Source organism: Myxine glutinosa, chromosome 1, assembly GCF_964187855.1.
Source record: "Myxine glutinosa chromosome 1, kmMyxGlut1.1, whole genome shotgun sequence".
In the NCBI taxonomy this organism is placed as follows: domain Eukaryota; kingdom Metazoa; phylum Chordata; class Myxini; order Myxiniformes; family Myxinidae; genus Myxine; species Myxine glutinosa.
The window spans coordinates 193,642,974-193,659,785 of NC_136261.1; positions in this window are offsets into that span (position 1 = coordinate 193,642,974).

A 16,812-nucleotide genomic window follows, 5' to 3' on the forward strand; every position below is an offset into this window, starting at 1 on the left:
GATATAGCAATTAATAGCAATTTAATTTGTGTGCAGCATTTAATTCATCGTTTTTAACAATTTAATAATTTAATCTGTACAACAATTAGTAACAATTTAATCCATGTGCAGCATTTAATTCATAGTTTTAAACAAGTTATTAATAATAATTTTATTCATATAGCAATTAATAACACTTTAATCTGTGTGCAGCATTTAATTCATCGTTTTTAACAATTTAATAATTTTATCTGTACAACAATTAGTAACAATTTAAGCCATGTGCAGCATTTAATTCATCGTTTTAAACAATTTATTCATAATAATTTTATTCATATAGCAATTAATAACACTTTAATCTGTGTGCAGCATTTAATTCATCGATTTTAACAATTTAATAATAATAATAATATTTATATAGCACTTGATAACAATTTAATCTGTGTGCAGCATTTGATTCATAGCTTTTCACAATTTAATAATAATTTATTTATATTGCAATTAAAACAATTGAATCTGTGTGCAGCATTTGATTCATCGTTTTTAACAATTTAAGAATAATAATTGTATTTATATAGCAATTAGTAACAATTTCATCCATGTGCAGCATTTGATTCATCGTTTTTAACAATTTAATAATAATAATTTTTATTTATATAGCAATTAATAACAATTTCATCCTAGTGCAGCATTTGATTCATAGTTTTTCGCAATTTAATAATAATAATTTTATTTATATTGCAATTAATAACAATTTCCATGCACAGCATTTAATTCATCTTTTTTAACAATTTAAAACTTTATCTACATAACAATTAATCACAATTTAATCCATGTGCAGCATTTAATTCATCGATTTTAACAATTTAATAACTTAATTGTACAGCAATTAAAACAATTGAATCTGTGTGCAGCATTTGATTCATCGTATTTAACAATTTAATAACAATAATTTTATTTATATAGCAATTAATAACAATTTCATCCATGTGCAGCATTTGATTCATCGTTTTTAACAATTTAATAATAATAATTTTATTTATATAGCAATTAATAACAATTTAATCTGTGTGCAGTATTTGATTCATCGTTTTTAACAATTGAATAATAATAATTTAATTTATATAGCAATTAATAACAATTTAATCTGTGTGCAGCATTTGATTCATCGTTTTTAACAATTGAATAATAATAATTTTATTTATATAGCAATTAATAACAATTTAATCTGTGTGCAGCATTTGATTCATCGTTTTTAACAATTGAATAATAATAATTTTATTTATATAGCAATTAATAACAATTTTATCTGTGTGCATCATTTGATTCATCGTTTTTAACAATTGAATAATAATAATTTTATTTATTAACCAATTAATAACAATTTAATCTGTGTGAAGCATTTATTTCATCGTTTTTAACATTTTAATAATAATTTTCTTTATATGGCAATTAATAATATAATCTGTGTGCAGCATTTAATACATAGTTTTTTTGCAATTTTATACAATAATAATTTTATTTATATAACAATGAATAACAATTTAATCCATGTGCAGTATTTAATCAGTCGCTTTTAACAATTTAATAATTTTATCTGCACAACAATTAATAACAATTTAATCCCTGTGCAGCATTTAATTCATCGTTTTAAATAATTTAATAATAATAATTTTATTTGTATAGCACTTGATAACAATTTAATCTGTGTGCAGCATTTGATTCATCGTTGTTAACATTTTAATAAGAATTTTCTTTATATGGCAATTAATAATACGATCTGTGTTCAGCATTTAATTCATAGTTTTTCGCAATTTAATAATAATAATTTTATTTCTATTGCAATTAATAACAATTTCCGTGCACAGCATTTAATTCATCTTTTTTAATGAGTTAATAATAATTATTATATTTATACAGCATTTAACAACAATTTATTAGTGTGCAGCATTTAATCCATCGTTTTTAACAATTCAATAATAATCATTTTATTCACATAGCAATTAATTACAATTTAATCTGTGCACAGCATTTGATTCATCGTTTTTAACCACTCAATAATAATAATTTTATTCAAATAGCAATTAATAACAATTTAATCTGTGTGAAGCATTGGATTCATCGTTTTTAGCAATTTAATAATCGTAATTTTATTTTTATATCAATTAATAACAACTTATTAGCGTGCAGCATTTTTTAATTCATCATTGTAAACAATTTAACCCATGTGTTTAATCCATTGGTTGTTCGTAACTTCATCCAATATTCATTTAACTTGCCAGTTGTTTACCTTTAACCTATCAGTTGTTTGACCCTTATGTAATGCTTAATCCAGTGGGAAATTACAATTCAATCAATAGATTATATAATCCACTCACTGATTACTGTGAACACATTGGTCATTTAGCCTGTACATCCTTACAATTTCTTCCAATGTTTGTATTCACTGGTTCCACCGAAGTGGTCTCTTCGAGACAGGCTCATGAATGTTATGGTTATTGAAGTGGATGGGCTATCAAAGTAGAACATGGTACAGCACAGACCCAATGAATAAATGTCTTTTAATTCTTCCGAGCCACAAAACCGATTAATTCATCTCATTAGGATTCTACTGTGCAGTGTACAAAGAAAAGTGGACTGCAATGATTGAAGAATCCTTGTCTCTTCCCAATATACTGCAACAAACGTGATGACGTTTGAAATGGCAGAAACATTGGCAAAGCTCACGTTCACGCCGAGAACTCAGCACAGAACTTGCATACTCGATGACCTCTCCACAAGGCAGATAAACCTCTCCACTTTTACACAACAGATGAACCCCTCCCCTTTCTTCCACTATCATTATTTCTTTTTACTCTGAACTTTTCCCCTTCTTTGCCCATTCCTTTCAAGCACCTCCACCATTTATATCTCGATTTATCTTCCTTTATTCAATTACAATTTTCTTACCCATGATCATAATATGCCCTCTGTAATGGACCCCTAATTAATCCATAACTTAATCACTCACTTGTCTTCAAGAGTACTGCATTCATTTTCTTTGTCTTTTTCAAATGGAGTACCTCACCCTTTGACATTTTAAATTTGCTCTGTGTCAGGCTGAGTTTGAGGACGCCCTTGCTCAAGCTGGAGGCAAATTGGTGGTTATCAAGTTTGCTGCTGCATGGTGTGGTCCTTGCAGAAACATCCGCCCTTTCTTTGAGGTAAAAGCTAATACTTTAACGGATCGTCGGTGTATGTTGGGAGTTGCTGTAAATTTGATAAGTTGCTCGCTTGAATATGCTAGTGAGTCATAAAATGAGAAACTGGCAAAAGGAAAGAGCTCGGAAAACGACATCATGCCAGTCGTAGGCTCATCTGCCATCAAGGACTTTCAAGGCAACACACAGTTACCTCCACTGAAATGACATGAAAATCGGGTCATTTTGGACTCCAAGATGTTTTTGTTTTGCTATATATTGTTGAAAGAACAATCAATAATTGCAGTTATTTTTGTGGATTAAAAAAAAGTATATATATATATATATGTATGTATGTATGTATATATATATATATATATATATATATATATATATATATATATATATATAATATATTGTTACGGATCCCAACGTCGGCCTCTCTCCCCTTACCGAGGGGGGATTAATCCCCTCGTTTATGACTGACCGACGTGGTCCCGGGGGTATGACGCCACGCCCGGTCGGTGCTGGGTAGGGTATTAGGCCCAACTGTCCTATGACCTAAATACCAGCGCTTCCCGGTACGCGAGGAAATACTCCCCCCGCTCACGGCCGCAGCGTAATGGATGGATAACACTGAGCGAAGCGAACTGCGGCGTGAGCCGGCTACCAAAGACTAGACCCGATCCATATGCGTTGGCCAAATCACGCCACGTACCCTCAATCTGGAAATCACTAAAGCGACCGAATGTGAAGAAGAGAAGAAGAAGAAGTAGGAAGAACAAATATGATTTATTGCGAACTATTAACAAGACCAAAAATAACCAAGGAGAATGGAAAGGATAAGAAAATAACTGAACAGAAGGAGCAAGGAGACACAGTGCAATATTAGCTTATATTAAACAGGCTTAACTTATACCCCGACAGGACAACACAAACAGACTCACACGAATGGGGAATTGCAGGTTGGTTTGGCTGGAGGAAGAAGAAGGTCGAACCACAAAGCTGGAAGGCTTGGCAGGGCGCACAGCAAGCCGGTCCTTTTCAGGCTGGGAGCGAGCAGGGCGACGTCGGCACACGTATCTCGTTGCACGCGGCAGGGGCTGGTTGTCGCTGCACACCTCGGGCTCTTTTGGTCCTCTCCTTCTCTCAAAATCGTCTGACGCGTCTCTCTCCCTCAATCTCCTGCTTGCGCGATCGTCGCACGCATCTCTTCTCTCAAGCGCAGGTCTGACACGCCCTTCTCAGTTTCGGTACCGCCCTCCTCCGTGCTCTGTTTCGTGCCCTTATAAGGCAATGGCATGGTCTTGCTACCTTATTTGGGCAGAGAGTCGAACGGCGCGCCCCTCGTGGCAAGCCACGGCCTTGTGTCCTTACTTGGGCATGGGGCTGAACACCCCGCCCCTCGTGGTGCACCCTGGGCGTGCCTCTTCCCGGCGACCCCGCCCTTCCTGTCCAAACAGAGCACGGAGCACATCTTCATCATAGCGGTGAACGCCGCTTCCCAAGCCAGGCCAGTTGAGGGGCTGCGCACCCCACGCTTGTTAAGCTTCGTTACCCAGAGAGGGAGAGTTCGGCTGGAAAATGTCATTGAAGGGGAGCTATCCTTACTTGATTCGGTGCAATGGAGTGTCAACTAATGGGAACAGAGCCTTGAACTACATAGAATAAGGAGCTAACTATTTAGAAGGATATATGATTGGCTACGTGTATGTATATGAATTAACTAATGGGGACGACCCTTTGACCTTTACAATTATGGGGGTATTTCCACAGATTCACTACATTTTCAGAGGGTGATATTTATAACAAGTTTTACCTCAAATTACACACACAATTCCCAAATCCGTTACAATATATATATATATATATATATATATATATATATATATATATATATATATATTGTTACAGACGCGGTTTTAGATGTTATTTTACCGAGCGGTTGGTATTACCGCGTCCGAACAGTTACTCCCCGATTAGAACCCGATTCCACCCGACGTTGACCAGATCGCACCGCAGATATTCAATCGGGAAATCTCTAAAGCGACCGAAAGAGAAGGAAAAGAGAAGAAGACAGAGTACGGAGGAAGAACAGATTTATTATACACACACAAGCAAAAAGAAAGAGCGACCAAAATTATTTACGGCAATGGATGGAAGAAGCAGTCACACAGTGCATCGTTAGCTTAAACTATTCATTTTACTTAACCCCAAGACAACGAGTAGGACAGACGACGTTCACACTTACACGGGGGATATTGCAGGCAGGTAGGGCTTGAGGTGGATTGCTGGAGAGGGAGGCAGGGTCGGAGGCAACAGCTCTCAATTCCTCGCGGTTTTGGCGGGAAAACCCTCCGTCGCGTATCCGCTGCCGATGCTGTAGACGTCACGCGCTGGCTCGGTCACACCTGCTCCTCTCCTTCTGGTGGAGCCGTCTCCCTCCTTTCAGCGCGTCTCTCCTTAGCTGGTTTCCTCTCCTCTTTGGCTTGGAGCGTCTCGCAGCTCAGCTCACAGCTCCTTTCGTATGTCACCTCTTCGCTCATCTCCCATCTCTCATCTGGTGAAGCAGTCCCTTCCAGTCCCTTTTATTACCCCGGGCGGAATCAAGCCGCCGGCTGCGAGGGAACGCCTACCGGGTCGCTAACCGCGGTGCTGGTTGGCCAAGTGGGGTGGGCTCACTCCTCCCCTCTATGACGAGGTGGAGACACGCCTTTCTTCTCCGAGATTAGCACATGGGCCATGGCGGTTTGCGGGATTGAACACCACTCGCACCCCTTCTGAAAGGAACTTTGGAGAGCGGAGATGTTTGGGGAAATTGAAAGGGCCTACGCTTATCTTGTTTGATACAATGCAAAGTCAATCTAGTGGGAACACATATTTAGCCTACATAGACTAAGGAAATACACTATTTAAAAAGATATATCATGGCCTACGTGTAAGTTTCATGGAATTAACTAGGAGGACGGCTGCGACCATTATTTACATTACGAGGGTGTTACACATAACAAAACCATACTTTTCACATTCGTTACACTTCCTCCGAAATCGTTACACTCCTCAAAAACCGTTACACTTCTCAAATTCGTTACACTTCTCAAAACCGTTACACTGCACCCTCCTTTCTTCAGGCCCGTCCTCGGGCCTACTAAACTTTAACTTAGTGTGACACGTAGGTGTAATTCCCTCTACTTTTAACCTGACCCTGAGTGTGACAATCTTAAAACACAAATAAGTATGTCCCCCTATTGCATTGCACCCTGTCTAACAGACTCAAGCCCACAGGATAACCGAATTACGGAATTATTCTCAAACTATACATTTACGGTGGGGAGTATTATTTACAATGACGTTATTTCTTATTTACAACGCAACCCAGGACCTGTGTTTTTTTTTTGTTTTTTTTAGGGAACAAGAAAAAAAAAGAAGAAATTCCTGTAGGGAGGGAGGAGACAGCACGCATTGCATCGATGCACCAGTACCAATACCACCAAAGCACCCAAAAGCACCAAAAGCACCACAAGCACCACAAAGCACCACTCGGTGCACAGTCACCATGGTTCATAATAAACACAACAAAACAACTGGTGGTGGTCTTCTCTTTCTCTGCTGGGCCGATGTTCTTCCCGACGTCTTCTGGCTTCATGCGGCATACTTGGAAATATCAAAAAGCACAAACCGTGTCCATTTTTATTTAGGGCAACAGGGGCCAACTAAGGGTGGTCCACCTGTTTGGCATAGGTGCCACCTTACCGAGGTCCGCAAGCAAAATTCCCTGGCCACTATGGCCGGTCTCCAACAGAGGTGCCCTGCCCCAGAACCTGGGGTCCATCAAGTGGTACTTGGCCGCAGAACAGCGGTCCATAAAGTGGTAGATCAACGCAATGCATGCTGGTTCTGGGAATCTCGTGCGCACAATGGCCACCTCACGCACGCTCCCCTCGGCCCCCAATGGCGCACAGGTCATGTGGGAGACAAAAGAGACAAATGAGCGAGGGGTAAGGTCACAAGGGTACACATCAATAAGGCAATGCAAGGCGAAATGCGTACGGAGAGCGAAATGAGAAAGCTCATCCCTACCGTACGTCACCCCCCCCCCTGTCACCTACACTCCCCTTGCCCTTACCCCATATGTACAAAATCTACACATTTACAAATTCGTCCCTACTGTCACGTCTTCCCCATATTTCTCCTATTCCAAATTCGTCACCACAATCCCTCTACTTCAAAATTTGCCATCACCCAATTCATCATCAATCCTCATAAGGAGGGAGAGATGGAATGACGCACAATGTCACACCCACGTCATGATGCGTCTCACAATCCAAACATTTGCACAAAAATAATTAAACATGGCATGGTGTGGAGTACCTGTCACCTCAGGTGAGTGGATGCAGATGGTGCGAGGAGATCCTTCTTCCTAACTATTCTCTAAATGACTTTAACACACTTTACACTACCCGGGGTCTCGCCCTGCCAATCCATTGGCCATTTACACTATGGGTTCTAAAAACCAATTCCCATTGACCAAACTGTGGTGCTTCTCAATTTGGGGTCTCACTCCCCCGATTCATCTCCCGGTGCCCTCGCACAATTTCTGGGCTGCGACGTGTAGCTCTCCCAGCAGGTCTACCCACCTGCACACCTCCACCACTGCAGTTGCCACCCGAGCTTACCTAGCTCCTCACCCTAACCTATCTAACTGGGGAAGGCCCTCTCGCACTCTCACCCCCTCAGTGCCCTCTCTGGCACGGGCTACCCGGGTCCGTCCTCCGGATCCTCGGGCCCCATCCACAACAACTACTACCGGCTCCCAGAGCCCACCTGCGGCCTCACCTGGCCGACATCCTCACAGTGGTGGAGTGCCCAAACCAACTACACACACTAACAGGCTACACGCCCAGCCATTTCCACAACACTAATGCACCCATCCAAAGACCATTCTTTCACCCGCACCACAGATGCCAATATCCAACCACAATTTACCTATACCCTCTACCTAACACTTACACTACCCGCCCCGGGTATCCGTGACGGGGGTCCACTCTTCCCCCATTCACACCTTTGCACCATCCACTCCACTCCACAATTTCCACCATACTCACTCCACGACCATCCATTCCAATACTCCATTTATTCCACACTACCATTCATTCCACACAGCCACATACACCTGTTGTTGCACACCTGTGCAATCACCTGGTGCCACCTGCACCCTCCTCCTCTTCCTGGACCATTTGGTCAACACAACACGCAATCACCACTACTCCCTCATACACTGCTCCACCCACACACCTGTTCAGTTGCACACCTGTGCAATCACACCTGTTCAATCACACCTGTTCAATCTCACCTGTTCAATCCTCAAACACACGGCATCATCTCAGCTAACTACTCCCCTCTGAAACTTGCGCTTCCCAGTCGTCCCTTGAAACTATTGCGCTCCCACGTCATTATCATCCACACTAATCTACCTGCGTCCCCACTACAGGTATCCTTGTCACTAACTAATCTTAACGTCACCTAATGTCATCTTCGCTAGATCCCTACACACGATATATCCTAACCCTCCCGGGCTAGTTTTCACTGCCATCAACCCCATAATCTAGTGCTCCTTTGCCCCCCCCACGCGCTGTGAGGGATGACAGAGTTGCCATCCCACCACATGGGGGGGCGTTCCCACTATCTCCCCCCCCCCGTCCTCTGACGCTACGAGCCCCCGTCGCAAGAGGTACTGGGTCCTGCCTCGGCATCTAGAGCCGAGGCGATCCATGAGGGCGCCTGCGCGCCGGCATAAGGTCTTATCCGGTCGGCATGGACGATCCGAGGGGGGGCCCGTGGCCCCATTTTGATTTTAATGACCACGTCACAGATTTGCGACAGGACGACTCCCGGGCCTTGCCAGGGGGAAGTGAGTTTTGGGCACCTGCCCTTCCGCCTCCGGGGATTAAAGAACCAAATCTTCATCCCCGGAGCGTATTGACTCCCCTGGCTCCGGTCGTCGTACCTACGCTTCATCTTGGCCCCCGCCAGATGGAGCTGGCGGCGGGCGAAGGCATGGACCCGCTCCATGCCTTCCTCCAGGTGACGTGCGTAACCCTCCCTCGGCGGTGTATCCGTGGTGTCTGGCACGGGACCGCATAGCAAGTCGGCGGGAGCCCGTAACTCCCGCCCATACATAAGCAACGCTGGACTGCATGCGGTGGCCCCGTGCTGGCTAGTTCGGTAGGCCATCAACAGGTACGGGAGATGTTCGTCCCAGTCATCCTGACGGGTGGTGGTGAACAATGCCAGTTGTTGGATCAATGTTCGATTGAACCTTTCCACCATCCCGTCAGATTGTGGCCGCAAGGGCGTGGTCCTGGTTTTCCGAATTGACAGGAGTCTGCACACATCTTTTAGCAATTGACTTTCAAAATTTCGACCCTGATCGGTGTGCAGCTCCTGTGGAATCCCATGCCGACATACAAATCCTTCTACGAAGGCCTGTGCTACCACCCCTGCTTCTTGGTTGGGGAGGGCATAGGCCTCCGGCCACTTGGTGAAATAGTCCATTACAACGAGGATATACTTATTACCTTGGCGGGTGCGGGGCAGCGGTCCTAGAATATCCATAGCCACCCGCTCAAGGGGGGCCCCCACCTGATGTAATTGAAGGGGGGCCCTCATCCTCCGTGCTGGTCCCTTTTTGGCAGAACAGGCGTCGCATCTCCGACACCAGTCCTGTATGTCGCGCCCCATATTCACCCAATAGAACCTCCGGCGGACCCGAGATATTGTCTTTGTCCTGCCCAAATGGCCGCCGGAGCGGGTACCATGCACCTGTTGCAATATGACGTTCTTGAATTTGTCAGGGACTATCACCAGCCAGGAAGTTCTATCAGAGGGAACCTCCACCCACTTGCGATACAAGATGTTGCCTTTCAACTCCAGGGTCTGCCACTGAGCCCAATACGCCTTTGTTTGCGCCCCGAGGGGGGTGACCTCTTCCCCCTTTGGTCTTTGCCCCAATTTGACCCAATTGAACACCGGCCCCAGGACAGGATCCTCCTGCTGGGCCGTGCTCCATGCCAAATCTCCAAATTCCTCGTCCGCGGTTAGTGGCAAAATTGGCCCTCTCACCCGGGTTGCCCGGACGACGAGAATCGGGGCAGAATCGCCCAATTGCTCCCTCTCCTCGTGTCTCGCACAAAATTTGCAGTTTTCCCCCAGACAAGGACGCCGAGAGAGTGCGTCCGCATTACCATGGGCCTTCCCGGCCCTATGGGCCACATCAAAATCGTACTGCTGCAACTTTTCCAACCACCTTGCAATTTGGCCCTCCGGTTCCTTGAACCGAAGGAGCCATTGCAAGGAGGAATGGTCAGTTCTAACCAAAAATTTCCGCCCGTACAGGTACGGGTGGAAATGGTTCATGGCAGCCAGCATAGCCAATAACTCTTTGCGAGTGACACAATAATTTCGCTCGGGCCTACTTAAGGCCCGACTATAGTAACCAATCACTCTCTCCACGCCCTCCTGTGTCTGAGACAAAACTGCGCCCAATCCTTCCTGGCTCGCATCCGTGTCCAGGGTAAATGCCCCGTCGCTAGTGGGGTAAGCTAGAAGGGGTGCGGATGTTAGACACCCCTTCAATTTTTGGAAGGCCTCGTGGCACTCCCGTGTCCAATTAAATCGCGTCCCCTTCTCCGTAAGCCGGTGGAGGGGACGGGCCAACTCCGCAAATTTCGCCACAAAGCGCCGGTAGTAGGAGCAGAGTCCCAAAAATCCCCGCACCTCCTTGATGGTACGTGGTGCGGGCCACTCCTCTACCGCTTTAATTTTGTCTGGGTCCGTTTTTACCCCCTCGCGGCCGATCACGTGACCTAGATAGGCCACCTCTCTTGCAAACAAGGTGCACTTACTCGGGTTCAGCTTCAACCCTGCCTGTCTGAGGCACCCGAACACCTGGTCCAAATTAGCTACTGCCTGGGGGAACGTTTTGGCATGTACTAGGACGTCATCCAGGTACACCAAGCATGATTGCCATGGCATGCCGCCTAGTACATGTTCCATCAATCTTTCAAAGGTGGCGGGGGCGTTACACAAACCAAACGGCATCACAGTAAACTGATACAGTCCCTTACCTGTGGAAAATGCCGTTTTCTCCTTCCCTGCCCTATCCATCTCCACCTGCCAATACCCACTCTTGAGGTCCAAAGTTGAGAACCAATTTGAGCCCGCAACGGCATCGAGGGTGTCATCAATCCTTGGCAGGGGATATGAGTCCTTGAGTGTCACGTTGTTTAGCTGGCGATAGTCCACGCAGAACCGCGTGGTCCCATCCTTCTTTTTGACCAGCACAACAGGTGACATCCAAGGACTTCCCGAGGGCTCGATCACACCTGCGTCGAGCATTTTTTCAACCTGCTCGTCAGCTTCCGCCCTCTTGCTCCAAGGGAGCCGTCGGGCGGCCTGACGAATAGGCCGGGCCTCACCGGTGTGGATCTGATGTTTCACCAGGCCCGTACGTCCAATATCCTCGGTGGACAAGGAGAAGAGGTCCAAATGGGACCCAACTAGTTTGTGTAAGGCCTCCCTCTGGGTACCTCCCAACTCTACACTACTACGATTTACCATCTCGCAAATGGGATCGGGCCAATTCCTAGAACTTATTGAAGGCTCCCCCTGGGGCCGGCTCGGCTGGACGTTCTCGCCCCTCACTGACGCGACTTCTCTAACTGGGGTGCAGCCAGCTACCTTCGTGCCCCTCACTATAGTGCGTGGTTCTGTGCTAATATTAATTACTCGGACGGCCACCACCGGCCCGTCCGTTTTTACAAGGGTACGGCCCACGATTAAACCAGGTATGGATAGCGCTGCCACCGGTTCGACCAGGCCGCAGGATTCCTGCCATGTCGGGCGAGCTGACCATCGGGCCGGCACTATGGCCTCGGCCCCCGGAGGGATGGTCACGGCCTCAGGAGCCTCCAGCTCCACCCTCTCGGCCGTGCTCACCCCCTCCAATGGTAGTTCTTCCACTCCCCATCGCAGGATCCCCCGACTCAAGTCGATTTTACACCCGCTGGCAGTCAACAAATCCAACCCTATTAAGCATGGGTCGCACACCTCCGCCACCCAAACCTCTATCTCTTGCTTTACCGATCCCAACTTGAGGGTCACAAAACCACGCCCTATGATCGGAGCCGTTGTCCCGGTAGCCAACTGCAAACTATGATTTTCCAGACGCTGGATTTTACCCCAGCCGTCTGCACTCGAATTAAGGACCACGGGGCTGATGATCGTGGCGCTGGCTCCCGTGTCCACCACGGCGTCTACCCCCACGCCGGCAATTTTGCACCGAATTGTCAAACTACCCGTCCCAATTCGGCCACAATGAATGACCTGTCGCGTCAACGAGGGCTTCTCCCCATCCTCTACTGCCGAACACCGCCCTGCATGCCCGGCACGTTCTAGTTTCCCGGGCCCTGGCGGGGGGGTGTCTGAGGTCGGCTAGGCCGATCTATACGGGGCGGAGTTGAGGGCATCGGTTGGCGGGAAACGTCCCGGCGCGGAGCTCGACACTCCCATGCACGGTGACCCATCCGAGCACAATTATAGCACCTCACCTGGTAAGGTGCTTGCCTCCGGTATTCCAAATTCCCCCCCCTGTATGTCCGAATTGGGGTACTCTGTCGGGGACTAACGGGTGCCACCGCTGGGGCCGCCTGCCATGGTCCAGGTCCCGCCAGGCGCCGATCCACTAACCTCCGGACCATGCTCTCCAGGTCAGGGCCCCCGTCGGGGGCGGGCCCCCTTGGGGGGCCGCCCCCCATCACGGGCCCCATCTGACGCACCGCCACTGCGTGGCGCTCGCCTCCCCGGGCCAGGGGCCTCGCTGCTTCCCAACGGGCTGCAGCGTCGGCCGCCTGACTCATGGTCTGCGGGCGCCACATGGCGAGCTGTTGCCGGAGCTCCAGATCCGGAAGGGCCTGAATAAAGTGATCCAGCGCCAGACTTTCCTGGGAACTCGCTGCCATGTCCGCGTGTGCAATCCCGACCGCGCGGCGAATATCGTGAGCAAGTTCCCCGATGGTCTCCTGGGGCTTGCGTTTTCGCTGCGCAAGTTGAGCTTTAACAAGCTCGCTTTGCTGTTCAATGCCGAACCGATTAATTAATGCCGCACGGAGGGCTGACAGGGTGAGAGCACCCGGTGGTAAAGCCGTCAGCACCTCCGCCGCCGCACCGCGCAGTGCCCCCACCAGGTGTACTCCACCTTCGTCCGGATTCCAACCGTTGCCTTTACACACGTACTCAAACTGCGCCAGGTACGCCCTCAAATCACTCTTGCCGTCATACGGCGCGAGTGGGACCTTGTGGGCGCCCGAAGGTCGGACCCCGCGCGTCACTCCTTGCGGGATCAACGCGGGACCAAACCGTTCGGGCTCCCACAGTACGCTATTCCCGGGGGGCTCCCGCGCGTCCCCCGTCCTTCCAAACACTACCCCTCCCGGTGTCGATGCCTGGGTCGCCCCTCCGCAACCCGCTACCCACGCCATACCCCCACATCCTTGCTCACCAGCACCCCCCTCACTCCCCATAGCCAAACCTCCTTGCACACCTCCTCTGTCCATACACTCCGGACCAGTCATACATCTTACCATTGGTCCCTCACGAACACCCGGGTCTACACCACTCCCCAAGCCGACTGAATCTCCCCTCACATTATGTACATTGCCACTCACCTCCGTACCTCGTCGTCGCACCTCCTCCGCCACCTGCAAACTTTTTATTTGGTTAGTGAGCACCTCATCATGATTTGAACACAGACCTTGTACATATTCCATGACTTCCTCCTTTATCTCCCTCTTAGTTTCCCTCCGTCTCTTCTTAATTTCACTCACCCCCTCTTCCACCTCCTCTAATTTTTCCTTTACCTCCTTCATCTCCCGGTGCGCCCCCTCTATCTCTTCCTCTAACGCCACCTTAACCGTTTCTATGTGCGTCCTCACCTCTCGGTCCTTCGTCTCCATTACTTCTGTCACCTCCTCCAACTTCTTCGTCAACCCCTCATGTACCATCTGACATTCCTTTTGTGTTGCTATTAATTCGTTTTTAATGTCCTTTTGTGTCGCTTTTAAACCCCCGATGATTGCAGTGTTCTTTTCCACTTGGTCCGCTAGTTCCTTTTGTCCCACTGTCAGCTGTTCTACTCCCTTCGTCAGACCCTCTATTCCCCCCTGTAACCTCGCCGTATTATTTCTCACCTCTTTCTCTATACGCTTTTCGCCTCGCTTTACCTCCTCGCGTACCCCAGAGACCTCCTCACTTACACCTTGTCGTATCTCCTCCTTCATCTCCTCCATCTGGTTCCCCATCTGTTCGATTTCCCGAGCGGATTGCTCCCCTATTTCCCGCAATTTGTCTTCCATCCTATTTTCTAACCCCATTAACCCATTTTTCACCCCCTCTAACCCATTGTCTAACCCCTCAAATTTCTTGTCTAATCCCTTAAGATTATTGTCTAACCCCTCAAATTTTTTTTCTAATCCCTCACCGGTACCCCTCGCTTCGTCCCTCATTACCCCCAATTGCTCACTCTGAGCCTCCATCCGGTTCCCCATTTCTCCCATAAGGGCCCCCATCATTCTGTTTTCCATTTTCTCACTATCAGCCCTCCTTCTGTCTTCCATTTTTTCACTATTAGCCCTTATTCTGTTTTCCATTTGTTCCATACTGTCGTTTTTTTTCTGCATTTCCACCATGAATTGGGTCATGAAGGCTTGCATTTGGGCCGCGCTCATTGGTTCCGCGGCCGTGGCCCCCTCAACCACGTGCGCGAGAGCGCCATTTTGTGCGTCTGATACCCCCTCAACCGCCTCCTCATTGCTCTCCTCCTCCCTTTCTTCCCCTAAGTCCTGGGTTACCCCTAACCCGTCTATCTCCCCCACCGACATCCGATCGCCTTGATTGTCCATGGCGCGATCTCAAAATTCGGGTTTTATAAAACAAAATAAATTTCGGCAGCTTGTAATTTTGATCAAAAAATTTTTTTTTATTCGTTTTAAAAAATTTGGTTCGGGCCTCGAATCCCACTCCCAGACACCAATTGTTACCGACGCGGTTTTAGATGTTATTTTACCGAGCGGTTGGTATTACCGCGTCTGAACAGTTACTCCCCGATTAGAACCCGATTCCACCCGACGTTGACCAGATCGCACCGCAGATATTCAATCGGGAAATCTCTAAAGCGACCGAAAGAGAAGGAAAAGAGAGAAGAAGACAGAGTACGGAGGAAGAACAGATTTATTATACACACACAAGCAAAAAAAAAGAGCGACCAAAATTATTTACGGCAATGGATGGAAGAAGCAGTCACACAGTGCATCGTTAGCTTAAACTATTCATTTTACTTAACCCCAAGACAACGAGTAGGACAGACGATGTTCACACTTACACGGGGGATATTGCAGGCAGGTAGGGCTTGAGGTGGATTGCTGGAGAGGGAGGCAGGGTCGGAGGCAGCAGCTCTCAATTCCTCGCGGTTTTGGCGGGAAAACCCTCCATCGCGTATCCGCTGCCGATGCTGTAGACGTCACGCGCTGGCTCGGTCACACCTGCTCCTCTCCTTCTGGTGGAGCCGTCTCCCTCCTTTCAGCGCGTCTCTCCTTAGCTGGTTTCCTCTCCTCTTTGGCTTGGAGCGTCTCGCAGCTCAGCTCACAGCTCCTTTCGTATGTCACCTCTTCGCTCATCTCCCATCTCTCATCTGGTGAAGCAGTCCCTTCCAGTCCCTTTTATTACCCCGGGCGGAATCAAGCCGCCGGCTGCGAGGGAACGCCTACCGGGTCGCTAACCGCGGTGCTGGTTGGCCAAGTGGGGTGGGCTCACTCCTCCCCTCTATGACGAGGTGGAGACACGCCTTTCTTCTCCGAGATTAGCACATGGGCCATGGCGGTTTGCGGGATTGAACACCACTCGCACCCCTTCTGAAAGGAACTTTGGAGAGCGGAGATGTTTGGGGAAATTGAAAGGGCCTACGCTTATCTTGTTTGATACAATGCAAAGTCAATCTAGTGGGAACACATATTTAGCCTACATAGACTAAGGAAATACACTATTTAAAAAGATATATCATGGCCTCATGGAGTAAGTTTCATGGAATTAACTAGGAGGACGGCTGCGACCATTATTTACATTACGAGGGTGTTACACATAACAAAACCATACTTTTCACATTCGTTACACTTCCTCCGAAATCGTTACACTCCTCAAAAACCGTTACACTTCTCAAATTCGTTACACTTCTCAAAACCGTTACAATATATATATATATATATATATATATATATATATAATATCAATCGATATACCAAGGACAATTACGCACCCACACCAGGAATCGAATCCAGGACCTATGGTGACCCAAAGTATGGTTCTAGTACCCAGGTACAGTTTGCCAGAGGACCTGGTTTTGATTCCCAATTTGGGCACATAATTTTCCCATATCATATATATATACCCATATAGTCTAGTAGGAAGACTAGGTCCCCCTGCACCCCCCGGAGATATACTTCTAATCAGTGTTTCTAGATTGGAAAAAATGTGTAGAAAATGACTAGCTATGGCCCCAAGCTGAAAAAATGTCCCACATACCATTTTTATGCAAATTACTGCT